Genomic DNA, 27,168 nt, shown 5'->3' on the forward strand with positions numbered 1-27,168 from the left:
ACTTTGACCTCAGCAACATTACAGGATGGGAGGTGGGGGAAGGCTGTTGAATGAGGAAGAGTCAGTACACCTGCCATGTATGGCTGTTGGTGGGTTTTTCTTTGGGTCTCTTTCGTTCCTGTTTGTTTCATATATATTTTCCTACCGCCCTCGGAAAATAGTGACACACATTTCAGAGGCACTTCAGGACACAGTGCCAGAAGCGTGTGGGGAGGAAGAGCCCCTGGGCAGAGATGGTCAATCTTTCAAAGGCTAATGTCCAATGCACCTTCATTATCTTCTTATTTTTAAATATAAGAACCACACCTTCCAGAGCAATAACAAGGACAGGTGACTTCTCAAGACCTTTTCCACATCACTAACTCTGAGAGGCCCAAGAATAACTTTAAGTGCATGTAAACTCTAGATGCATAGGACTCCTTGAGCGTTCCCGAAATATGGCTCAGACCCTGACACCACACTACTTAACAGCATTAATGAGTCTCTCCTGTCTACAGGATAAAATCTCATATTCTCCATGGGGCCATTCAAGACCCTTCAAATTCTGGCCCTCACCTGGATACCTGCTACTTTTTTCAATCTCCCACCAGACGCATCAAACCATATGCTCCTCCCTGAACATACTGGATTTATCCCTCATGAAAGCTCAGCCACTTCTCTAGCTTCCTGCACATCTAAGTCCCACTCACCTTCTTGTCTCGGTTCAGAATCACTGTCTCTGTCTGGGAGGTCTCCCCACTCCCATCTGCTACCTTCCCAGGCAGAATCAAGCTCATTCTCCTTTGATCTCCTATTAGCATTCATTTTTGTTGCTCTTTCTTAACCTTTCTTGGAATAAAGTCAGCTGTGTCTCTTCCTGTCTCTTACTTAAGACTAAAAGCTCTCTGAAGTTAGGGTAAAATGTTGAATTCTCTCTTTCTGCTGCCCAGCATCTCACACCAATGAAAAGGCAGGACTGCCAACCTGCCTTGGTAAACTAAGGCAATCCTCACCTCATCTAGGAAGCCATTGAAGTTTCCCTAAATTCCAGAGATTTGCCTCAGGCTGGAAGAAGGACAGGTTAGGCAGGATAAGAAGGTTTCAAAGTTTTGTTTTGACCTCTTATATTTGACAATCCTGTGGAACTTCCAAGTGGCGATGTCCAGGAGGTGTTTGAATATACCTGGCTGGATCCAAGAAAAGGTAACAATTCAGAACTCATTAGCATGTAGATGATAAGAAAAGTGATGAGTATCTGTAAGTTTTCCCAGACAAGGTATAAAGTGAGAAGAGAAGTGAACTAAAGACAGAACATTAAGGAATACCACTATTTTATAAGCAGGGGAGAAAGTGCCCACAAAGGAGAGCAAGACACTATAATCAAACAGATACAAAGAAAACCAGGAATTTGAAAGTTTCAAAGAAGGAAGTAGGAAACTGGAGAATGATATGTAAGTCTGGTAAAATAAGGACTTCGGTAGTTAGGAAGTCCTTCCTGATCTTAATGAAAGCAGTTTCCATTATGATTAAGTTACAAATCGATACTAAGCCAGAAAGAGAACAACCCTTTCCAAAACTTGAATAAAAATGGAAGAAGAGAGAGAAGACAGTAGTTTGGGGGCATAGAGCCCATGAGGTAAGTTTGTTTTGTTCTCTGTTATTATGAAAGAAATGTGAGCAAGTTTATCAGCTAAGGGGAAAAAAATCAATGGAAAAAAATATGGAAGACATAAGAGAAAGAGAGACTTGAGCAACACATAAAAAGGATTATACACCATGACCAAGCAGGATATATCCCAGGGATGGAAAGTTGGTTCGACATATGAAAATCAATGCACCATATTAACAGAATAAAGAACAAAAAAGGTGATCATTTCAAAATACACAGAAAAAGTATTTAACAAAATCCAACACAATTTCCTGATTTAAAAAAAAAAAAAAGACACTCAACAAGCTAGGAATAGAAGCTGCCTGAGAATAAACAAAAGAAGGAAGCTGGGATTTGTGAAGACTTTCTTTGCATGGCATCTGGCCCTCTGTCAGGCACAGCATGTTCTTTTCCTTTCAGCACCTCTGTGCTTTCCACGAGAGGCCTAAGAAGATGGCATGGCCAGTAAACCCTCCAAACAGACATGTCCATAGGGTCCCTCAGGACAGCACATGACCCATTTTCAACATCACTGGCCAAAGTGCAAAGAGGTCAAGCACTGCAAATACTTGTGATTAGGAGTCATCTTTCCTCCAAAACTTGCCATGAGATAGTTCTGCAAAATACACACTTTGGATCAGGGTGATTGATGGCAACTGAAAATTCAAACACAAGCAATACAACCCAGTGTCCTCCACGATCCCAGCAGTAGGGGAATTGTGTCACCATCTTAACAATGTCTGAGAGACCTTCTCCCATACCTAAGGCTAGGAGGGAGGGGCAGGGCAAATTCCACTCTGGTGCCCCTTCTAGCTCACTGCTGAATATGCAGACAGCTTGGCTTCTGCCACCTCTACCACCCTGATTCCTGCTCCGCTGTGCCAGAGGGTAAGACAAATAGTGTAATGTAAAGGGACACTCAGAACTGTCTTTATGTTTAAGCACACACTGATGTCTCCAGGCAAAGTGGCCTCATACAGTGGGGTTGACTGAATAATGGCCACCCAGAAATACTAAGTCCTAACGCCTGGAATTTATAAATGTTACCTTTTTGGGAAAAGAGTCTTTGCAGATGTAATTAAATTAAGCATACTGAGATGAGATTACCCTGGATTATCCGGGAGGGCCCTAAATGCCATCACAAGCGTCCTTATAAGAGAAAGGCAAAGGAAGATAATGCAGACACACAGGAGAAAGGCCATATGAAGACTGAGCAGAGAGAGGGTCAACCAACAAGTCAAGGATTACGGACGACCAGCAGCAGCTGTAAGAAGCACGGGAGAGGTTCTCCCCTAGAGCCTCCTGAAGAAACACCATCCTGCCAATATCTTGATTTGAGACTTCTGACCTCCAGAACTGTGAAAGGATACATTTCTGATGTTAAGTCACCCAAGTTATGGTAATTTGTTAAGGAAGCCCTGGGGAAATAATACACCTGACAACACTGTTCTCTGTATGTTCATCGGTCCAAACTGTATACATTTCATCTTGAACCTATGGAAAGTAAAAGTTAGCCAGTCTATGGGCCTCTCACCTCAACTCATCCTTTCAGGAGGCTCTTCAATAATCCACTTTCTAGTAATTACTGCCCCACCTCCTCCCTAGACACCATCTTTACAGGAAAAGAAGTAGTTAACTGGTTCTTGTGACTCTTAATGGAAACTTACATTCAAGTGTAAGAAAAACACCCAATGTGGAGACGAAACAGGTAGACTACATCCTGATCTGCCACTTACTGTGTAGCTTTGGTCTTGAGTAGTTCATTTTAACTCTAGTTTACTCAACTGAAAAATGGCAGTAAGAACTCCTACCCCCCATAGAATGACTTTTTGTGAAAATCAATCAAATAAGCAAATGCCATGTCTTCATCTGGGTTGTCTAGGGAGAAATATGCAAAGCAAAGCTTACATGTAGTTTACATGCTGATGCTTTCCTGAGGGGTTGTAATCTCAGGGTAGCAAGAGGGGAAAAGAGAAGTGAGGCAGAAAGGAGGGGAAACAAGTCCAAGAATGTGAGCATGACCCTGGCCACAGCATCGCCAGGTAATGCGGCCAGTGCTATTTGGTGAGACGTCCTTGGGTAGGACAGATAGAACCTCTGTTAGGCGTCCATTGTTGGGGCAAGGAGGGGACAGCAGAAGGGTGAGAGTATAACAGTTACCAGTCTCTAGATGGTCAAACTTCACCCCATAGAGAACGAGCTTTCCTGGATTTCCAGGTGGTATCACCCCATTCCTCTGGGCAGCCACTGGGGATCCAAGATCTGACTCACCATCTGCATCTAGACACCATGAGAGGAGACAAGCTTACATGGTCCTGTCTGGTGGGTCCTGGGCACTGGAGCTGCAACAGTGGGGGTCCCATGCACTGAGTGTGGTGAGGTCATGCCCAAGCTCAGGCCCAGTCTGACAGGGTGAGGGTGTCTGAGGAAACTGGTGGAGGTAGGACACACAGGGGCTCTTCCCTGAGTATGTGGAGGGCACAGGGGGAACAGGTGGGGTCACACAAATGGGGCAGAACATAAACAGAGTCCAATGCTTCATGTGAAACAGATTTGAGAAATGTCAACTGCTCTAGAAATATTACTTTACTTTATTTTTATCGCCTTCCTTTAATTTTAACCTTTATTGTCTTGAGTAGTTTTAAGGGAATGACCACCATTCTCTCAGGCACACCCACACATCATTTGTTTGTATGTGGCTTGTCTCAACTTCAAGTACAGGAAGCAAATCTAATAAAAAACTTGGTGAGAAATTAGTTCTCACCTAGGCAATAGGGCAACTGATGGTGGAGGGCAGAGCCAATTAGGGTTTGACCCATGTTGTCCTAGGGTTCCCTGGGAAGAGACTCCAAGATCTGGGAAGCAAGGAGTCTATTGGGAATGAGAAAGAAACAGGATTGGACAGAAGGGGAGGATTGGACAGCAGACAAGGTTGGTCTAGAACTGGCTTGGCCCTTCAGAATTGTCCTCAGTCGAGGCAAAGGGCCAGGGGTTTGTACCCCACATTGAATGTGAACTGTCCCCGGGCTGGGGGTATTACCTTGAGTAAGGCCCCTCCCTTTGGCCTAGGACGACTCCTGGGAAGAGACTCAGCTGTGATCCAGCAGCAGTGAGTGGCAGGAATGAGCACCTTGGTTCTGAATGGGGGTCAGGCAGGTGCATCACGGCATCCGTGACAAATGTACTTCCGGAGAGGGGAGGAGATGGAAACGTTGACCTTTTCCCGCAACTTGGATTTCTTTTGTGGACTGCCTCCTTTTGCAAGGAAAACTATGACAACTCTCTTCATAAAGAAAGGAGACTTTCACTCCCCTTCCCAGATCCCAGGTCCCATTTAAGGGTGTGTGTGGATTGGACACTTTCAGGTTTTTCGACTTCCCCTATTTACACTCCACCTCCATCTCCAGCCCCACCAGTGCCGCCACACACACACACACACACACACACACACACACACACACACACCAAGGAGTAGGGGCAGGAGCCAATCTGGTGGAGGTTGATGGCCTCTGGACCACATGCTCCAGTGGGCAGGCTCTCCGGGCCAATGGCTGCTCACGGCCCCAAGCAGGGGTGATTGGGCCTTGGCTTGTTCTCTCCTCACCTCTTGCCTCCTTTCTGCAAGTGTCTTCTAGGGGTGGGTCTGGCCCTCCAGCTCTCCCTTGTCCAGCTTCTCTCTCTGTGGCTGCGTGAGCAAGTCAGGTGACCAGCGCACCTGTGAACTGCAGGGATGGAATTGGAGACATCATGGTGGCCTAACCTCCGAGCTGCCTTCTCCAGCAGTTGATGAGATGCATATCAGGGATTACCAAGCAGTTGATAAAATTGTATTTTAGGTCTCATTTGACTAGTGACCTATGTGTCTATTTTCTACGGTTTTTATTCATGTAACAAATATTTGTGGAGTGTGTATTATGTGTCAGGCCCAGTGCTAAGTGCTGGGAAAGCGGGGTAAATAGAATAGAAAAAAATTCTCTGCATTTACAGTGTTACTGGGCACAGAGAAACAGTAAATCAATCAGCAAACAAATAAACAGAGCATGTCAGATCTTGAAAAGTGCTTTGAAGGGCCTGACACGAGGAGTGACTTTGAAGGGTGGAGTGGACTAGGGTGTGAGACATCTGGACTAGGTGTTTCCCTGTGGAAGAGCCATCTGAGCTAATACTTTAATATCTAGAAAGAGTCAGACATGTGCAGATGTGAGGGTGGTGAGGGGAGTGCTCCTGACAGAGACAGCAGCCTGTGCAAAGGCCCTGAGGTAGGAATGAGCTTGGCAGGTTTGGGGAACTAAAAAAAATCTGTGGATGTGGAGGGTTGTGGGAAGGGGCAGAACATGAGGTCAGAGAGAAAGTCTAGGGCTAGATCATGGAGGGTTTTATACAGACTCAAACATCATATGTCCCCAAATGTGCAATGCATACTACCTGTGTGTGCAAATATTTGGGGTGGTATATGTGCAAATATTTTTATTGGAGTAACTATAAATTTATTTCAGAGTATATTAGGAAAAATATAATTAACACATCAAAACCATGATTTCCTAGATGTATTATTCAGGTGAAACTAAATTAAAAAGTGAATCGATTTAAAGAGAATATTATGTCAATTAGAGTACAGGTGTTATGCAAATACACCCAAAGTCTCCAAAGTGGTGTTTGCAGAACTGAAGTTTAGGAAAACACTGCTTACCAATTAGAAACAAGAGGGGGCCCCATTCTCAGCCTCCAACATGTCCCCCAAGCTGGGTGCTCGGAAGTGAGAGGCAGGAGAGTGACTCAGGTGTGGCCAACGTGGCCTGCTGCCCTCCAGGTGTCCCCCACCTTCCCACTCCCCCTCATAAATTTGTCTCCAAGGGACAGCAGACCAGCTGGGGACTGTAGTTCCCAGTTCATGTGAGTATGAGGTGAGACCACGTGACTGGTTCTCACCAATGGAATGAGAGTGGAGGGCTAGAGATGCCCTTCCAGGGGGGCTCTCTGAGCCCTCTCCACCGTTCCTTTCTGTCCCCGGCAGTGGGGAGGGGATGATGGAGATCCAAGTTAGCAGAGACCTGGAACCCTGAATCACCGTGTGGCAGAAGACCACCCACTGACCAGGACCAGTTATATATGGAGAAGTACACTTCCTTTGTGTTAGGCCACTGGCATTTCTGGTTTGTTTCAGAAGTTATTTAACCCATATCTGGAATCTTTGCCTTATGGAAGCACCACATTCCAAGAGTATGGCACCTACATGACATAAGAGATGTGATAACCTACAGAAGAGAAAGGAGTTGGATGGGAGTAGGATATAAAATTTTTTTTTCGTACATTCAAAAGACGGTCTTGCCAGAGAGGGATCTGGTACGTTCTAAGAGGACCAGTCACTGGGAGTTACAAGAAGGCAGTTTCATCTGGAAGACAGTTCTAAACGAGGACAGGACAAGATGCCCCAAACAGGCGCACGTGAAGTGTATGAAGAGTTCAAGTGAGGCTAAGAGACTAAAGGACAGGAAAGCCAAAGAAGTGATCCTGCATTGGCTGCAAGGGTGGCCCCAGGGCGTCTGGGAACCCTCACCCCTCCCTGCCTTCTGAGTCTCCTGCCACTTGGGAAGGGAGGGGCAGGAAGGGGGAGGAAGAAGGTTAGATGAGGAAGCCCACCTGAGCCACTTTCTCTCCTTGAGATCTGCCTCTAAGGCATCTGACCCAAGAGACTGTGAGGCCCCAAGAGAGCAGGCAAGTTGGGCTCATCCACACCGAGGACACTGTCTTCACAGATCACAGGCCCCAAAGCTGTTTCCTGCTGAGCAAGCTTGGTCAGAGCTACGCTGGGCCCAGCAGACACAGTTACAGATCCGTACCACCTGCATTCGGTGATTTTGCTCTAGGGGTAGAGAACCTAGGGAGAGCCACAGAAGAGAAGGAGGTAGCCTTTCTGAGCCAGAGGAGGTCCAGCTCTGGAAAACCATATCCTCTACCCGGAGAAGCCCAGATTGCTAGAGATAAGACGGAGAGGCTTGGGAGGCGATCCAGCCCAGGGACTCCCAGACGCAAATGCCCTCAGGTCCAGGCAGAGAGAATAAATAAGTGAAGTGAGCTTAATGTAAAGCAAGAGGAAATGGCCATGGACTGTAGCAAAATAAAAACCAGAAAGCAAGAGAGAAAAAATGGAGACACCCCACATTTGCAGGCCTTTCACTGGGGGATGGGAAGACAGAGACTCAAAGAAGGGAGGGTCTTCCTGGAGGTCACTCTGTCTTGTGGGCAGCGTCTGGGCGGGAACGCAGGCCTGTCCAGTGCACTGCTCAGCCAGCGGAGGTGGGCAGAGGGCAGAGTCAAGGCAACAGGAGGGCTGCCACAGTGGAAGAGAGCCCTGCAACAGGGGCTTTAGAGACAGGGATTCCTACCGACTCCACCACTGGCTCAAGAGCTTGGGTGGTAAGTACCTTACCCTTCCTTGGCCCACAGCAGTTGAGTGGGTGGTCCTGAACATCCCCCCAACTCTGACATTTGCGTGGGAAGAAAAGTCGGAGTCATCATTTAGACCTTCGTTCTCCCATCCACACCTCCAATCAGACTCTAAGCCCTTGGAGTTGAGTTTCTACATATCCCTTGAGCCCATCTTCTGCTTTTCCCCTCGGGACCCAGCGTTGATAGAATTCTCATCTTCTCTCCCAGATGACAGCAAGGGCTTCCCAACCAGTCTCCTTCCTCCATCCTCATTTCCATCCTATCCTATCAGCTCTCAAAGTGCTACATCAACAACAGAGGCGATTAGATCGTGCTCCTGCTTACAACCATCTATGGCTCCCCATTGCCTTCTAGGATAAAACCCAGACGTAACACAGTAACTTGGGCCCGCAAGGAAAGAGGCTTCATTTTCAGTTCATCTCCAGCTCTCCTTCTCCAAATACCCCATGTCCCATCCTACCAAATTGCTTGCCATTCCACTAATATATTCTCAAGTTTCATACTTCTGGGCTTTGGGTACATTCTGTTCCCACTGTTTTGAATGCCCTCCCCGCCTTGTATGCCTGGTAGTAGTGGGGGAAAGAGCAATCTGGACCAGACTAGGCAATAAGGGGGTGCATTGTTTGTAGGAATTTAAAATCGGTAATAAAACCAACTAAAATGTAGCCTTCTTTTTATTGGCACCTTGCACTGGCAATTCTAAACATGGACAGTGACAAAACGCTTCTCTCCGCTCAGGTACTGCTTTAAACATCACACTCCCCTGGAGCCCCACTGGGACAGGGAAGCCCGCCTCATCCTTCAGAGCCCAGCCTAGGTGTCCCTGCATCTGTAAAGATTCTCCTTGACCTTCCACCCCAGCCCTCTCCCTTCACCCTCAGAGGTAATGCTTCTCTCTTCTGGACTGCTCCCTGACCTATTTTACATTTTTTCCCCCTGCCTTTGTAGTGCTACATTTCCCCCCTGACAAGTCTGTCTCTCCCAGACGTCCTTGAATTTCTTGAAGACAGAGGCTCAGATAGAGCTGTGTCTTCCTGAAGCTTAGCACAGGGCTTGGGATGTCACAGAGGCTCAGAAAAGGGGTCATAAGCAAACAAATGAGCACAGTTCGAGCTCTTCTAAACGCTAATTTAGGCATGATGGGTTTCCAAGTCACAGCCCAGTTAAAAGCTCCAGTTTATGTTTAGAATGTTGCTGCAGGTCAAGCCTTAACGTTCTGGCGTTCTGGCGGAGCGCCTCTCCTCCTCGGGACAGGAAGGTGCTGGGGTGGTATGGAAATGACTCACAGCCCCAGCGGCTTAACAGGATTACCGAGGGGCTCACGTTGCTCGATGAAGCATGGTGGGAGCCCCAGCGGTGCCAGCCAGGTCAGGGACCAAGGCTGTTATCTCTGTGACTCTTTCCCGGGTGCCCGAGGACAGAGGAAATTGAAAGTCACCGCACTCCACTAGCTGAGGTTCAAAAGAAACTCAGAGGATGCCTCCCTCCCCTCAGTGAATTTCATCCCCTTTCCTCCCTCCAGATCCCAGAAGCTGACCCAGGAGGGACTCTGGGTAAAATCTGCGTCATTCTCCTCATCTTGTAGATCTGGAGGCTGAAGTCCAGAGAGAGGCATGAACTCTTCAAGGCCACACAGCTGATAAGTGACAGAATTGAAAATTGTGTCTGCGTGTTCATTCCTCGCGCAGGGAGGGAACATCACGACATGGAACCAGGCAAGGAAGTAGAGAGCAGAAGACGGGGGTGGATGAAATTCACACCTGGCTTTTATTTGCTGGCTTGGTTTTCCTTTTTCTGAAAATTGAAGTAAAAGTCACATGACATCAAATGAACCATTTCAAAGTCTACAACTGAGTGGCATTTAGTAGATTCACAGTGTAGTGCAACCATCACCTCCATCCAGTTCCAAGATATTTTCACCGCCCCCAGAGAAAACCTCACACCCATTCAGTCATCATTCCCCCACCACCCCCCGGCCACCCGGAATGGCAACCACCAGTTTCCTGTCTCTATGGATCTGTCTTTTCTGCACGCTTCGTATAAATGGAATCTTTGAATATGTGGCCTTTTGGGTCTTGTTTCTTTCACTTAGAATCACGTGTTGAGATCTAGCCACATTGTAGCATGTGTCAGCACTTCATTCCTTTTTGTGGCTAAGTAATACTCCTTTGTATGTGTATACCATATTTGGTCTATCATACCTGGTTTTAACTAAGTTGGTACTGGGGTAATAAGAAGTCCCTCAATTTATTCACGCGTCCTTCCCTCTGCACTCTTTAAAGGCAGGCACGAGGCGATGGCACGGTCAATGGGCGTTTATTGATGCCTGCCATGGTTAAAGCTCCATGAGGCGCCCAAACAGATGGCTGGGCAGCGAGATATGAAAAAGGACCACTCACTGAGCCCAGGGGAGATCTGGCTTCTAGTTTCAGCTCATCAGATAGTCAGCTGAGTGGCCTAAGACAGGTCTTTCCCCTCTCCTTGCCACCGTTTCCACACCTCTAAGTCAGGATAAGAATGCCTGTCCAATTGATGATCTGTCAAGGCCACTGGGAGACCTAAATGAGATGATATCTATAACGTACCCTGCAAACACCTCTTCACTGTGTGAAGTTTTATCTCGTTTTAAAAAACAAAACAAAATAAAACTCCACACTTGCCAGCTTCCTGCAAGGGCATGGTACTGACAATGGACAGAGAAATCTTATCCAGCAGAATCCCTTTCGGGGAGTGACATGTATTTCCCTGGATGGTACAGAAGGAGCCTGAATGTGGGAGAACTGTTCTGAGGAAGACGGGGGAAATAAGCTGCGTGTTGCCCAGGGGTCATGAGGTTGACAAAGAGAGATGGGAGGGGGTAAAAAGAAAAAAAGGCTGCCCAGCCCATGATGAGACCCTCCATCTTCAGTAAAGTTACCAAATTCACAAAGGCCTGGGTGCAAGGGGATTTTTGTGACGACCAGGGAAGGAACTTGGCTTTGCTCCTTGAACCGATGTGGGGCAGAACTGAATAACACACTCCAACGAGCGGGCATGGAGGCTGAGCGAGGTGTGATGACATACACTGTGGGCACTCGCGGAAGTAGGGTGATGGATTTGAGGCTCCCACGAGGCTTGGCATTGGGGTTTGGGTCAAGTTTAAGAAATCTCCAAGGGCCTCGGCTGACATCTGGGTTGAACATAATTGGACATCTGCCCCAAGGGCTGTGCCCCTGGTCATTGCCACTGATGAGGCCCACCGTGTCCTCGCACCAAGAATACGGTGACTTGCATCTCTACACCCCATGCAGCCCTCGCCCTGCAGCCACAGTACAAGAGCTGGGATCTCAGCACTGGTTTGCTTTTGCTCCCAAACAATGGTTGGTTCAGAGGCCCTTATATGGCAACCACAAATGAACAACCTTTGCAAATAAAGCAGACCCCTGGAATGGCACCCATATATATTCTGCTGTCAAAAGTAGAGAACTTGTGCAGTAACAGGTCTCCCTCAGGGCCTAGTAAACCTCTGCTCTTCTGCTCAGTTGCCAGGTGACATGCTATTTGCTGGCTTAGAGCAGCAGGCCAATAAGATTAGTATGAGGGACTTCCCTCATGGTCCAGTGGTAAAGAATCCGCCTTACAATGCAAGGGACACAGGTTTGATCCCTGGTCAGGGAACTAAGATCCCACAGGTTGCGGGACAACTAAGCCCACATGCCACAACTACTGAGCTCTCGCGCCTCAACTAGAAAGCCTGTGTGCTGCAAACTACAGAGCCCACGTGCTCTGGAACCCATGTATCACAACTACAGAGCCCAGGCGCCCTGGAGTCTGCACGCCACAACTAGAGAAGAGAAAAGCCGCCGTCACAACTAGAGAGAAGCCCGCATGCCACAACGAAAGATCCCTCGTGCTTCAATGAGGATCCCGCGTGCCGCAACTAAGACCCGACACAGCCATAAATAAATAAATAATAAATAAATAAATCTTTAAAAAAAAAAAAAAAGATCTGTATGAGGCTCAGGGCTCTGCCCGACACAGTTAGCCTTGTGCCAGAGGGAATGCTACTCCTCATAAGGCTGTCCATACTCTGGCCAAATCATCTCCTTCCACGAAATTGATCTGAAGGAAATCAACAAAAGCACAAAGGATCCTAAGATGTTCTTTGCCAAATTTTCCATAACACTAAGCAGCTGGAGACATAAAATTGCAACAATAGGTAAAAACAAGAAATGTATTGTGAATCACCACAGCGGCATTTCTGCAGCCATAAAATAAAGGTTGGTGCAATATGGTAAGTGCTTATAATATTAAGCAAAAACACAGACTGAATAGTATATGTGATAGGATTGTAGCTATGTAAAAATGTGCATTGTACATTGGACAAGAAGATTAAAGGGACAGTGGAAAATAAAAATTGTTGCAAAAAATAAAAGAACCACAGGTAACTTGTTCTTTAATATTATCTTTTATATCATCTTAGTATTTCAGTAGGTTCAAGCCTGTGTTCTTATCCAGCTGTTTATCTATGTCTCTTTTCCCCACTGAGTTCGATTTCATACACCTGTCTCTATCAAGATATTTATAGTTCTGTTTGTGCTGACCTGCTCCTACCTCACTTACCACGTAGATCCTTCTGTAAGTGAAACCCACACAATGTTGAGCAAGAAGTGGTTAAACAATAATGTTCCAGGCTGCTGTTGCTTGGGAGATGTTTGATGATACCACACTGGAAGTGTCACTGTCTTGCAAATGGAGTATCCATTTTCAGTTTGGACCCGGATCAGGAAGTCTTCCCACCAAAGCGTCTTTAAAAACCTTCCCAGCAACCAGTATGCAGAGACCAGAGCTGCCAGGACTGATGAATCCTGATTCTCGCTGAGGAAATGCAGCTCCAACACCATCGCTGAACAAGATAGTGCCCCTGCACGATCAGTGAGCCAGCGGTGCTCCCGTGTGATGGGTGAGTTGCTGCAGTGTTAGTGGAGCTTCCAGTCGCAGGGTGAGCAGGCAGAACTTCCTCTGTGGTCAGTAAGTAGAAGTCTAGAACAAGTGATAGGCATTTCAGTCCAGTTCAAACCATGAGGAACCAGAGAATTCTGCCCCAGAGAAGAGGATGCTAACCCCTCAGGGACTCTTCCCTCAACCCTAGCCACCTGGATACCACATCCTTCCTAATTTGGCACCAGAACTCACTGTACAGTCTCTGTACGATTCATTTTCTATAAGATCATGCAGGGGGTGGTACTTAAATCTCATTCAAGAGACTGCTCTCAGGCATCCTCAGCACATCATGATGAAGTCCTTTAGGACATCAGGGATTGCTCTATAGACACCTGAATCAGGTGAGGCTCTCCGACATCCAGGATCAGGGGGATCAGTATCCCGGGAAGGAAAACCTGGGAGAGCAACTGCCCCTAGAAATTTTTGTTTGGACAAGCTTGCATCTTTCTGAATCTGAACCTATATCTACTGGATGAGGAAAGTCCTTGATAATGGTTTCCATAATATCATCACAGAGGAGAAGGATACACAAGCAGATGGTAACACAGGCTGCTTTGGGGGAGGACAAGAGGAAATTGAGGAAAGGGTAAGAGAGAGACTTTTACTGCATTCCCTTTCTGCTTTTCTGTTTTTCTGAACTACTCATTAGCAACTCAAATAAATGGGTGAATAAGGAATGAACAGTAAGGTAAAATTAAACAAAATGAAAATCTGCAGAGATTTGCCGATGACATTTCCCTGAAATGGAGGCTGAGGTTAGTAGGCAATTTAAGAGGTGGCAATAAAAATTAAGGGGCTCCAAGAAGATATCACATAATAGGACTTTAGCCACCATCTGAGCTTATTATTATTTGAAATTCACTCTTTAGAGTTAAGACAATATCTCACCATAAAATACTCACATATGCCCTTGAAAAGGAAGAGATAAATTCATTTTCATCTAATACAAATTCAAACTGAACCCTGCCTACTGCAGGGGCACTGGAACTGTGTCTCCATGACCCTAAGGGTCAGTGCCTGCATTGAAGGGGAAGAAAAAGTTGATGGGAAGCAAGATGTGCTACTGAGATTCATAACATCAGCTCCTCAGTTTCTGCCCTCATGGTCACGAGGCAGGAACCACGTGTGAGGATCAAGTTCAAGTTCTTCCCAAGCCTGATGCAGAGACAGCTATCCCGGGCAGTGGACCATGGAACCCAGGGCTGGAACGCCGAGCTCGCTCGCTGCTCTGCCCGAGAGCCCATCGGTGTTCCCCACGGGCAAGGAGTCAGCCCTGCTCTCCTCTGCGAAGGGCCTCCTTTTCTCTCCTCGGAGGTGCCACGATGGGGACGGGCCTCGAAAGGAAGAGAAGGAAGCAACAGAGGGAAAATGGAGGAGGCCACCCGTCTGCCATCAGCAGTGAGACAAGCGCCAGTGTGTGATCAGTGGGTGCCCAGCAAAGGACAGGCTCTCTGAGATGAGACGGCATCACTGTGTCTTTGCCTTTCAACCCTGGGTGCTTTTTAATCACTTCTTGCCGAAAAGGACTGAAGATGAGGTTTCTTAACCCCATCTGAACAGAGCAACGTGTGTACAAAAGCCTCAATTCGAAAAGAGAAATGAACCAAAGCAGCCTGTCCTAGTCCTCTCCTGGGGGAAACGTCACTGCTTGTTCAAAAGACACCTCTAGGGCTTCCCTGGTGGCGCAGTGGTTGAGAGTCCGCCTGCCGATGCAGGGGACACGGGTTCATACCCCGGTCCGGGAGGATCCCACATGCCGCGGAGCGGCTGGGCCCGTGAGCCATGGCCGCTGAGCCTGCGCGTCCGGAGCCTGTGCTCTGCAACGGGAGAGGCCACAGCGGTGAGAGGCCCGCGTACCGCAAAAAAAAAAAAAAAAAAAAAAAAAAAAAAAAAAGGCTTCCATGGCTCCCGGCTGTCTTTCACTTGACTCTCTTCTTCTCTCTGACTCTCAGGGCCTCCAGAGTCTGGTGCTAACCAGGATGGCGACAAAGCTCCGCTCTCCCACCTCCATACAGCAGCCATGCCCGTCCCTCCATGTACCAAGCCAGTCCCATGCCGTCCCACCCCACCTGCCTGCCCGTGCCAGCAGCCCCCAGAAACCATCTCCCCTACTCTCCAAGCTTTCACAACGTCACTTCTTGAGCTCCGAGCCTTTCTGCACCCCAAGTGTCTTCTCTTCACACGGGCCTTTACTGTCCACTGCTCTGGTCACCTATTCAAGAGGAATTTCCGTCTCTCTCAACTCTAAGAGCATTTTTTCTGTGTTTTTCTCAGTGTTCGTAACTTTCTCCTTCGCAGTTTGTTCCCTGTGTGCCTCTCATGGCTGGGCCCTGGAGAGTGCCCTCAGGGGGGCCCGTGATGACTGACATGAAGGGTCACCTGTAGATACCGGAGGGACTGGCTTGAGGGACCACGTTCCTGGTCACGGGGAGAGCACAGGCCTCCTGAAGGTCTGCCACGTTAGCTTTAGGTAGAGAGCTGAGCTGGCTGACCTGTTTCCTGGTAGCTCCAGGGTTTCATGTGCCTGTGAGGCTATGAATAGGCAAAGCAAAAGGCCACGCTAAGCATCTTTTCTGCTTCCACCCCCAATCCCAGGTTCAGGGAGCTGCCTTAGGGATCGAGGGAGCTTTTAATCACTCCTCACGGCGGTGGCACAGCTATGGAGAGGTGCTCCTTCCAGGAGCTGACTAATGCCGACCGCCCTCTCCCAGGGCGCCCGCTCCGTTGCTTTGTGGGCTGGCTGTGTTTTTCCTCTGCGCCTCCCGAGTCTCCCAGGCCCTCTGGCCTGTCGGGCACTGGCGAGGCGCCTGAAGAGTCGCCCTGCTCCGACGAACGCGCCCGTGGCTCTGCCCTTCCTCAGCGCCAGCACCAGGCCTCCTCCTCCCCCGCTCTCGGCCTCAGGTCCTGCCTTTCTGTGCCCACAGGGCCCAGCGCTGGGAGTCCTGTGGTCACAAGGAAGAGACTGGGCGCAGGGCAGGGACAGAGGGCACAGAGCCATCCCTTCTCTCGTGCTCCCTGCGGGGACAGGAGAGGGAATCTGACTTGAGCCTGTTTTCGGGGTAATTCGGTATCAAACAGCATTGAGGCCTGAAATCGGGCCAAGTCTTTGTTTTGTTTTGTTTTGTTTCCTTTCCTCCAATCAGCCCAGGGCACCGGGGAGTGGGAGGGCACGGAGCCGGTGGAGGCTGCCGGCCGGCCGGCCGGGGCTGAGAGGGAATGCTGAGCCTGCAGAAGTGGCCCACTGAGAGCTCCCACTCACAGCCGAGGGCGGGTGGCACCCCGGCCTCCTCCCACAAGGGCAGCTCTGTCCTGTGGGCACAGGGCTCCGTCCCAGCGCCTCTGGCCGGGAGAGAACAACATTTCCTTATAAGGCCCCGACCGCCTTGCCAAGGCTGGACGCTCCGACAGGCTGTAGCTTTCCATTCTCCTCGCCCGGCTGCAGTGCAGGCCTTGAATGTCGCCCTTGTTGTCAGGCCCCTCCTCTCCTGCACGGCCTCACCCCACCCACTTCCATTCCCCGCCGGGGCCTGCGCCGACGAGCCGGATCGACAGCCCGGAGGCCTCTCCCACCACGGCCTGCGCCGCTCAGGCCTGCTGAAGGTAGCCCAGGGTAGCAGGAAGAGCGGCAGGACGCCGGCTGGCCCGGCCTTGCAGTTCCCTTCCGGCGCCTGTGGGCCTGTCTCAACTGGAAAACTAAGAGCTCATTGCCACGGGGTCCGAACTCTCTGCACGGCATGCAAAGCCCTTCCCAGTGAATCTACCTTCACAGCTTCACCTCTGTTTGCTCCCCGCTGGCCGGGTTCCCCAAACTCTTCCCCTCTCCCCCGCTGGCTTTCTCAAGTAGGCTGGACAGAGCAGGTAGAATGACGTGGATTAACCCCCTAGGGAACGCCCCCTGCAGAGCCACACCCTAAGTATGCCTCTTCCCCTCCCCAGGAAAAGTGAATCGTTTCTTTCTCTTCTCTCCTCAACGTTTGCATGCACCTCTCTAAGAGGCTTTCAATTTTGCAATCGCAATGATATGTTTACATGCCTTTTCCTTCATCAGAAGATGAGCTTCTTGAGGATCGAATGGATCCTCTTTATATTCCGAGCACGACCACAGTATGGGTCATACCACTGTCGCCTTATGAATGGTCGTCGTGTAAATATCTGAACACAGTGCTGGGCAAGCCCAAAAGAGACAACTGAGGCGCAAATACTTAAAACTGACGCACAAAAACTAAAAAGTGCTGTGCACCTGTGAAGGGTAACAACTGTTATCATGCTGTCCTCCACCCCAAATTCTACACTTCGTGACGCCATTAGAACCCCTTCCCCTGTCTGCCCAGTTCTGGAACCTGAATTCTGGGCTCACTGCAAGCCCTCGGGTGTTCAATCGATCCACAACATTACTGGTCCTCGGAATGCCAGTGTTGGGGACTAAAAGGGCTTTGGGAAACTATCCAGTCATTTCCACACTGATACCGTCCATACAGATGTCACATGGCAACACAAGTGGGTTAAATGAAGGGGCCGCAAGCCCTTAGCCCTACCTGCTTTACCATTTCTACATCCTGGGTTCCCACAGCATTCTCAGAAAAAATAATCAGTGGCTTTCAAAGTTAGCAGCACATAGATTACTCCAACCTCAACATGTGACAGTTGAAGCAGCTGAGCTTCCTAACAGAAGAGTGGCTTTCCTAACATCACGCGAGTCTCACACACCATCGGGACGTACCTGGGGTCCCTGACTTTTGCCCATCAAAGCCTTGCCCTGCATTGCTGCCTGCTTAGGGCTGAGTAATGATGGATGTAGCTGCATATCTTGTCATGCTGAGTTCTTACAGGTCTGGGATGTGTCAAGTTCCAAAAAAGAATTTCAGTCTCCGCTAGAGCAAACCTTTCTGAAACAGGGGTTGGGCAAATGATCAGGTCAGTGATCTGGAAGCACAGCGCAGTTAAGGACTGTCATGAGAGTCTATTCCCCATGATCCCAGCAATAATTATTTTTTTATTTTTATTTTTTGCAGTACGCGGGCCTCTCACTGTTGTGGCCTCTCCCGTTGCGGAGCACAGGCTCTGGACGCGCAGGCTCAGCGGCCATGGCTCACGGGCCCAGCCGCTCCGCGGCATGTGGGATCTTCCCAGACTGGAGCACGAACCCATTGTCCCCTGAATCAGCAGGCGGACTGTCAACCACTGCGCCACCAGGGAAGCCCCCCAGCAATCATTTTAAAGGCAAAAATTTTATACCAGGATTCAATATCGTTTTCCCCATCCACATACTCATTTTCTCAGAGATGATGGCAACAGAACGAAGACCATGGTTAATCATGAACCGTGTTCTGACATTACTATTTGCCACAGAGACAAATTCAGGGTTATAAGGTGGCTCTGCCTTGGGCTGCATCCAAAGGGTTTAGTTACTTGAACACCAAAGTACCTTATTATAATGAGGTTTCTCCTAGGAGATACCTAAAGGTAGACCCTGCAGGCAGCAAGGAGAAGTAGAAGGAACATTGGGCCAGGAGTCAGGAGATCAAGCCCTGTTCCCATCTCTGACACTGACTGTGAAACCTAAAGCAAATCAACTGTCTTTGTAAGTCTTCAGTTTCTCAACTACAAAATGGGAATAATCATGCCTCCAAGACCTTTTCCAAAGGCAGTAAGAATTAGACCAATTAAGATTATGGATATAAACGTGCTCTGTGAACAATAATATTAATGCAAAACACCTATGTGCCTAAATAAGGGCTAGTCATAGGGAGTCGTTCTCCCCTTGGGGTTGTTCTTCTGGGTACAGAAGAGAAAAAGCTTCCTTTTCCAGCATCCTGCAATGCTTGCTCCATCCCCCAGCTCCCTCTTGGCCCCTGGCAGCCACAGGATTGCTGATCACTTTCCAGGAAATTGAGAGAGAGGCGGGGCTGCTCCTGCTGAGGAGTTGCTTTGGGAAGCTAGAGGGCAGACAAAGGGAGCATTCTCTCACCCTGCTTTCCCCTTCGCTTTCTTCCCAGGCACAAGGAGAAAGAGTTTGCCAAGTCCAGGCTCTGGGCAAACTCTGAGTGAATTGGGGAAGTCATTTCTCTTCTCTGAGCCTCCATTTTCCAATATGTGAAGTGAAGAGGCTGAATAGAATGATATTTACGTCTAAGGGTAACAATGTAATTTACTGCCAGAAGAGAGACACTTTTGAATGTGAAAAATTGTTAATAATTACGACCATAGCAAATAGGACTGTACCAGGCAAACTGGGTGTATGGACATTTTATTAAACCCTGTTTCAACTTGCACTATTACTGGAAAAACAAGAAAACAAAATGACCTTGAGGAAAAAAGATTTCAGTTCCCTCAGTGTGGTCTTGGCCACATGGCAACTTGGATCTACAGGTTGTTTTTACATTGTTCTCAGTCACCAAAGGCAAACTCAGTATTCAGTCACACATATAAAAGAGCCTGCATATCATAAAGGATTTCTACATTCTTTAGCTCCAGGCTACAGCCCTGTGAGGCAAGCCTGTGAAGGCGTTAATACTATTGGAGAGATTTTTTTTTTTTTTTTAAAGGCCTAGAGAAAGTTAAGAGCTTGCCCAAGGTCAGGGAGCAAAGGGAAGCACAGTCTTGTCCTAGGCTCTTGGCCCTGTACTTCCTCCATTGGGCCAAGTTAGTAAGGAGAGCACTTAATCTGCAAAGGCAGACTGGCTTTAGGTTGGCTACCTTCCATCCAAAAAGTTCCTTCCCTACCCATAACAATGATACTCAAAGCATAGAAATTTCTTTAGACCCCTGAAGATTGAGGTTGACCAGGGTCTTAAGAATTGGCTAAACTTATAGACGAGGAAACCAAAACCCAGAGACAATGAGTTGGCCAAGATTACCCATCACGATCCACATCCAAGTAGAATTTAGATCCCCAAACTCCTCCTTTAGCACTCTTTTAATACTAACTAAACATAAATAGACTTAGGAAAGTAAACATAACTTATATCCCTTCTGTACCTTTCAAAGATTCATGAATTACCTTCTGATTTTCTAAGGTTGAAGAGCCTCAAGCTATTCCTTCCTTCCTTGAGCTTGCAGAAGCGAGCTGAGAATATTTAAGTCTAAGGCATTGCAACAGACACTTCTTATTTCTCTTCCCTGCACTTCCAGCGAAGATCAAATTAAATGAAGTTTCCTCCAGGGCAAAGCTTCCCTAATTCAAAATGTTTACCAGAGTTCTGAGGGCAAAACCAAAGGGAGCTTGCCACTCAGGGATGAGCACTTGGAAAATGAATAAGGAGCCTTGGGTTGAAGTTCTGGTTCAGCTACTCCTTAGCGGCACTCCCTTGACCAAGTTATTTGCCCTCTCTGGGCCTCAGTTTCTTCATCTGAAAAATAAAAGAGTTGTATTAGGTAATGTCTAAACATTCTTCTAGCTCTAATAAGCGGTGAATATCCAAATGGTAAGTGTAGGTGTTTTTGAGTGGGGGGGCTGATCAAATACTTTTCTATCCGTTAGCGTCCTAGAAGTCAGTGCCAGGAGAGGTTTTTGTCACCCATCACATCTTGCTGGTGGATATTTCCTGCCCCTTTGCCCTACTGCTGATTAGCACAAGTAACTACTTGTGCCGGCTAAAAAAGGCAAAGGGGCTGGTCACCCCGTCCAGTACAAACCAGGGGGGTGGTGAATTAAATCAGACGCGTTAGCCAAGTTGCCTAATTGGCCGATTCCTCATAAATACAGCTCTGGCAAACTTTGCTCAAAGCTTCATCATTTATTGCCTAATTTATTACCTGTGCTGAGATCATTGCTGTATATATTCCTCCAAGGAACTGTAATTATAGGGCAAAATGGCAACCAAAATAAAGTCCAAAAGTCCCTGAAGGTGGAGGAAAACTTTCCAAAAGACATATATAGCAATGACTTATTTCTAATACTGAAGACCAACAGCACAGCTTGTGATTCTGAGCTGAAAGTTCAGCCCTTCAGCCCCAGAATGCCCATTCCATCAGTCTTCCTCTTAAGTGGGAGGTGAAGCTTCTTGGAGTCAACTTCTCTGTTTCTTGCCCAGCACCCTCTCTCTTTCTTCTCATATAGAAAGTTCTTATTCAGTGGAAAATCTATCCTGCGTACTATATACGGAAACAGACTCTTCCCACATAGGCAAAGAGGCAAACATATGTCCTGGGCCAGGTCACCATACGAAGATGAAAGTGAATATGAGACCAAAGCAAGTCAATCCAATGGCTCACCATGACTTTTCTGCATTTTTTTTTTTTGCGGTACGCAGGCCTCTCACTGCTGTGGCTTCTCCTGTTGCGGAGCACAGGCTCAGCGGCCATGGCTCATGGGCCCAGCCGCTCCACGGCATGTGAGGTGTTCCCGGACCAGGGTACAAACCCGCGTCCCCTGCATCGGCAGGCGGACTCTCAACCACTGCGCCACCAGGGAAGCCCGACTTTTCTGCTTTTAGGGAAGATGATTAGTTTTTCCCATTGGGTTTACTTAGTTGATATAATGTGAGTCTTACAGGTGATTATCCTGCCCATATGTGGAGAGAGCTGGAGAGAAGAAAACCTGATGATATTATCTGAGCCCCTGGATACAGCCAAACCTAACGCAAGACTACTCTTAGGCTTTTCTATTACTGAGTTAATTAATACCCTCTTTGGCTTGGGCTATTTTAGTTAGGTTTCTGTCATTTGCAACCAAAATAATCTTGACTCATGTTAGTTAGTTTCTTATTAAATCCTCCATAGGGCCTTTGGATATCAGAGCTGAAATAGTTTCTAATGTGTTCCAGTCCACCGTGAATATATAGAGAAACTGAGAGGATCTGCTCAGTTACCCAGAAAGGTTCTAGGACTAGAAGCCAGCTCTTTTCATCACTCTAAAAGATTCCCCAGAGGTCACTGACTCTAATAATCAAGTTGATTCGAATGTCAACTCTACAGTGTGAAACACAGAAAAAAATGTCTCTTTAACTCTGAACATCATTCTTTTCAAGAACCTTAGGAATGCCACGCCTCTGAAACTCCCCAAAACATTCTGATCATACATTTGTGTCATCCTTTCATTTCTCATAACATTTTTATTGCTGTTATAATTCCAGAATAAAATGTCTAGCTTCAAATCCCATCTACTGTTTACTTACAAATTGTGTGAACTTGGACAGATTAGTTGTAATATTGTGTGTCTGTTTCTTCATCTGTGAAATGGAGGTGATATGAACAGTGTTCACTTCATAGAACTATCATAAGCATTGATGAAATCCTTGTAAAGCGTTTAGCCCAATGGCTGGCTTACAGCACTCAATAATTTTGACTATTGCTATTAGTTTATGATTTTTGAAACAACACTGAGATATGACAGCATATAGATGAGAAAGTCAAGGACCAGAGAGGATAAAGGACATGCCTAAGGCAACACGGTAGTGAGCTGAAGAACTGAAACCAAGTCCCAACTCACGTGATCCATATTGTAAACTTATTCCATAAAGCAGTTGGTCATTTCAGATAGTACTCACTCATTCATACATTCACTGATTCTTCTGTCCTTATTTCACATACTCATTAATTCAGCAAGTATTTCCTGAGAACCATAGGTCCTTTCCAGCCCTGGAATCTACAATTTAGAGATCTGGGTTAGTTCTAGTTCTTTCCTAATTCACTCTTGAGGCCCAGGGCAAGTGATTTCATCTCTTTGGGCACCAGTTTCTTCAAGAGACTGGGCCAGATGTCTATAAGGCTCCCTCCATAGCAAGCTCCCATTTGCTGTCCTCAGTACTACATGCTTGGAGGAGATAAAGATGCAGTCCAGGGGCTTACCTGGAGGAGCCCACAGCTAAATGGGAAGAACAAATATAACTGATGTGACTCGCTCCAGAATGCTGGAGGACAACGTATGTCACTTGAACAATGTTTCTTAATGAAATAAATTTGATATCTACATGCCACGTGCCCGGGTTCACAAGAAAGGTGATTTCCGGCATGTTGGAGGTGGGGTGGGTCACTCCCCTCCCCCAGATGGATGATCACGTACATGAACTTTCACATAGAGTTACACACTGGCAGCCCTGGGGCCCGATGAAGGCTGTGCAAGTGTTTTGTTTGGCTCACAGTGCTTTTTGTAAAAAATTTTAAGTCAACTTTTAGTAGCTGGGAAGTTTCTCATTAAAACCCAGATTTCTGGCTTCTCTTGAAAAAGCAAAAGATCTAGCAACACTGGGCTGGAATCTTTACAGTGGCAACTGACATCTTACTGCTTTCTCTTGTAGAGGGGATGCAACTCTCCCTAATTAGAGGTGAAAGTTTGGCTTCATCTTGAGACAGACTGTATGAATTCAGGAAAAATGTTCATCAGGGCTTTTCTATCATGCAAATTTAAAAATATTTATGGGGAAAGTAATAGGGGAGCTGGATGTATTGTAATAACCTGTAATAGATATATTTAATACACGTTTATATTTATAAATGTGTAATTTATATTTTTATATATTATATAACATATATTTATATTTATATAAACATATATTTTATTTTGAGAAATTTCAGTTTCTGGACTTCCTTAGGTATTAATTTTAGTCTAGCAAGGGGCCAGCATGCTTTGATATTTCATTGAAAGAAATGTTTCTAGATCTGAACAAATCACTTATACATGTTACTTCATTTCTTCAAAGGGTATTTGACTTGGTAACTCTGGGTCTTACTGTGATGTACTGGTAATCCGGCTCTCTGAAGAAAAAAGTCTTGATTTTGCCAAATTCCTTGTGTAAGTATGCCCACCATAGCCAAATGCAAGGATGGTTTAACAATTGACTCTTTTTTTTTTTTTAACATCTTTATTGGGGTATAATTGCTTTACAATGGTGTGTTAGTTTCTGCTTTATAACAAAGTGAATCAGTTATACATATACATATGTTCCCATATGTCTTCCCTCTTGCGTCTCCCTCCCTCCCACCCTCCCTATCCCACCCCTCCAGGCTGTCACAAAGCACCGAGCCAATATCCCTGTGCCATGCGGCTGCTTCCCACTAGCTATCTACCTTACTATGTTTGTTAGTGTGTATATGTCCATGACTCTCTCTCGCCCTGTCACAGCGCACCCTTCCCCCTCCCCATATCCTCAAGTCCGTTTTCCAGTAGGTCTGTGTCTTTATTCCTGTCTTACCCCTAGGTTCTTCATGACATTTTTTTTTCTTAAATTCCATATATATGTGTTAGCATACGGTATTTGTCTTTTTCTTTATGACTTACTTCACTCTGTATGACAGACTCTAGGTCTATCCACCTCATTACAAATAGCTCAATTTCGTTTCTTTTTAAGGCTGAGTAATATTCCATTGTATATATGTGCCACATCTTCTTTATCCATTCATCCGATGATGGGCACTTAGGTTGTTTCCATCTCGGGGCTATTGTAAATGGAGCTGCAATGAACATTTTGGTACATGACTCTTTTTGAATTTTGGTTTTCTCAGGGTATATGCCCAGTAGTGGGATAGCTGGGTCATATGGTAGTTCTATTTGTAGTTTTTTAAGGAACCTCCATACTGTTCTCCATAGTGGCTGAACCAATTCACATTCCCACCAGCAGTGCAAGAGTGTTCCCTTTTCTCCACACCCTCTCCAGCATTTATTGTTTCTAGACTTTTTGGTCTTTTTTTTGTTTTTGTTTTTTTGCAGTATGCGGGCCTCTCACTGTTGTGGACTCTCCTGTTGCGGAGCACAGGCTCTGGATGCGCAGGCTCAGTGGCCATGGCTCACGGGCCTAGCCGCTCCGCGGCATGTGGGATCTTCCCGGACCAGGGCACGAACCCGTGTCCCCTGCATCGGCAGGCGGACTCTCAACTACTGCGCCACCAGGGAAGCCCTGTTTCCAGATTTTTTGATGATGGCCATTCTGACTGGTGTGAGATGATATCTCATTGTAGTTTTGATTTGCATTTCTCTAATGATTAATGATGTTGAGCATTCTTTCATGTGTTTGTTGGCAGTCTGTATATCTTCTTTGGAGAAATGTCTATTTAGGTCTTCTGCCCATTTTTGGATTGGGTTGTTTGTTTTTTTGTTATTGAGCTGCATGAGCTGCTTGTAAATTTTGGAGATTAATCCTTTGTCAGTTGCTTCATTTGCAAATATTTTCTCCCATTCTGAGGGTTGTCTTTTGGTCTTGTTTATGGTTTCCTTTGGTGTGCAAAAGCTTTGAAGTTTCATTAGTTCCCAAAACAATTGACTCTTAATATTTCTGAAATATGCTGGGCTTTTTCAGCCTTCATAATTGCTTACACAAAAGACATCTGTCACCTTACAAAAAGTTTCACCATAATCTTCATTTCAGTTGCGATTGTGATTATAAAAACTTGAAGTGCACACACTTTTCAGGAATCTCTAGCTTCTAAACCGCCATGTACTTAAATGTCCGTGTGTATGTGTGTGTGTGTCTGTGTGTGCTAATTACCAGGTTTAATTTGACACAGATAAAGAACATGCTGAATCTGTCCAGAGGCCCATAGACTTAACCCCCTTGGCCGGCTTGACGTTTGAAAGAAGGATCCGTTCCACACATCAGAGAAGACCCACTTAGGACAGGAAGTGAGTCATCTGTGTTCCACAGAGGACTTGTCTCAGATTGGACTATACTAAATGTGAAACAGATTAAACTGGAACGAAATCATGACATATTTGTTCCCTCCCAGACTGTGTGACATTTCATAACCCCTTGGTACTTTGCCCTGAAACTTTCAGACCTGAAGAGGTCTTCAGAAATCACCTGACCCTCTTGTTCTCTGGAAGGGGAAACTGAGGCCCAGAGAAGGGCAGTGCCTTGTCCAAGTTCACACAGCCTATTTAGAGCAGAGCCAGCATCGGATCCCTGTCCTGAATCCCAGTCAAATGTTCTAAAGAAACATACACATACAAGCTGAGGTTTTAAAGAAAATAAAACCTATTCTTTTGTTTAACCTTTATTAGTAACTCGATGAGCTATTTATTGACTTTTTATAATTGAAAATTAAAATTTTAGCAACTAACTTCTAGTTCTACTGGGGTCCTAGGACATCCCAATGGAATCCAGCTTAAAAAGCTTAAAGAAGTCTTCACGTAAGTGAAACGTAAGACAATACACACAACTTTACAGCAAGAGGTAAATGTTATTTTAACCATCAGTAAAGAACTATGTCATTGTAAAAATAACAAAAAGAACCGATTCTTTTCATTTTAATCTTTGTAGTTAAGATTTGGAGATCATCTCTTGAGGTTTTCTGCAATTTAAGTTTGAGATGTGAACGCAGTAGAAGGATGCATGCCAACCTGATAAACTGTTACACATGCAGTACTGGAGACTAAAGAGGAGCTATTAACTTTAAAAAAGAGAGAGAGGGGAGTTTTTGTGAGCTTTTTCATGTGTCAAACGATCAGTTGCAGTTTAGGGAGTAACAGTATTTCAAGACACACTCACTCAAACATCATAGCGCCTGATCGGCAGACAGGAATCATTTGGTTCATATCTTTATATCTAGTCTGAAGAAAGGCAACCAGGTCTTCGCAGAGTGCAGGAAGAATTAGAAACAAAACCTCATTCTTCGTAGCTCCCCAATTCACTCTCCTGGATCTGTCTTTCCCCACGGTCACCAGCTCTGTCAGCCCTCTGGTATCAGATAGAGGAGCGAGCCTGGAGTCGGGAGTCTTTCTACAGAGTCGATACTGAACCAGCTTTGGAACATTAGACCCCTGCTTCTCAAACTTGGGGTGTCTAGGAATCACCTGGGGTACTTGCTAAAATGCAGATTCCTGGGCCCACTTCCAGGACATCCAATCTCCTACGTCTGGCTTAGTTCCCAAGAGTCAGCATTTTAACCAGCATTCCTAGTTGATCCTGGTATGACTAGATGGTAGAACAAACATACCAAAATCCTACCCGCTGTAGGCAAATTGTCCCCTTTTCTCTGAGCCTGAATTTCCCCATATGTGGATGAGGAGGTAGGACAAGGATCATCTCTAAGATCACCTCCTGATTCAGGCAACGGAGCTCTTATGACTTGGGAATGAACAGGCTGGGCCCTTGCCTTGCTCTGGGTTAGCTCCGTAGCCCAGATGGGCCATGTGCTTACAGCAGCATTTAACTCAAATACAGGTACTCGTTCAC

General features: G+C 46.6%; 2 long non-coding RNA genes across 3 annotated transcripts; one reads left to right on the forward strand and one right to left on the reverse strand.

Moving 5' to 3' along the window:
- Positions 1-12,486: 12,486 nt before the first annotated feature.
- LOC137225022 (uncharacterized) lies at positions 12,487-17,194 on the reverse strand. The gene is made up of 2 exons (XR_010943646.1): positions 16,822-17,194; positions 12,487-13,099 (listed from the first exon to the last, which is right to left on the reverse strand). It is a non-coding gene; the product is annotated as an uncharacterized lncRNA (long non-coding RNA).
- On the forward strand, positions 12,910-25,789 carry LOC137225023 (uncharacterized). 2 transcript variants are annotated; one of them, XR_010943648.1, is made up of 4 exons: positions 12,910-13,019; positions 23,701-23,792; positions 24,708-24,933; positions 25,502-25,789. It is a non-coding gene; the product is annotated as an uncharacterized lncRNA (long non-coding RNA). The 2 variants fall into 2 exon arrangements; XR_010943647.1 differs by having other exon boundaries at positions 24,708-25,789.
- The last annotated feature ends 1,379 nt before the right edge of the window (positions 25,790-27,168 follow it).

The sequence above is a fragment of the Pseudorca crassidens genome, chromosome 5 (genome assembly GCF_039906515.1).
Source record: "Pseudorca crassidens isolate mPseCra1 chromosome 5, mPseCra1.hap1, whole genome shotgun sequence".
In the NCBI taxonomy this organism is placed as follows: domain Eukaryota; kingdom Metazoa; phylum Chordata; class Mammalia; order Artiodactyla; family Delphinidae; genus Pseudorca; species Pseudorca crassidens.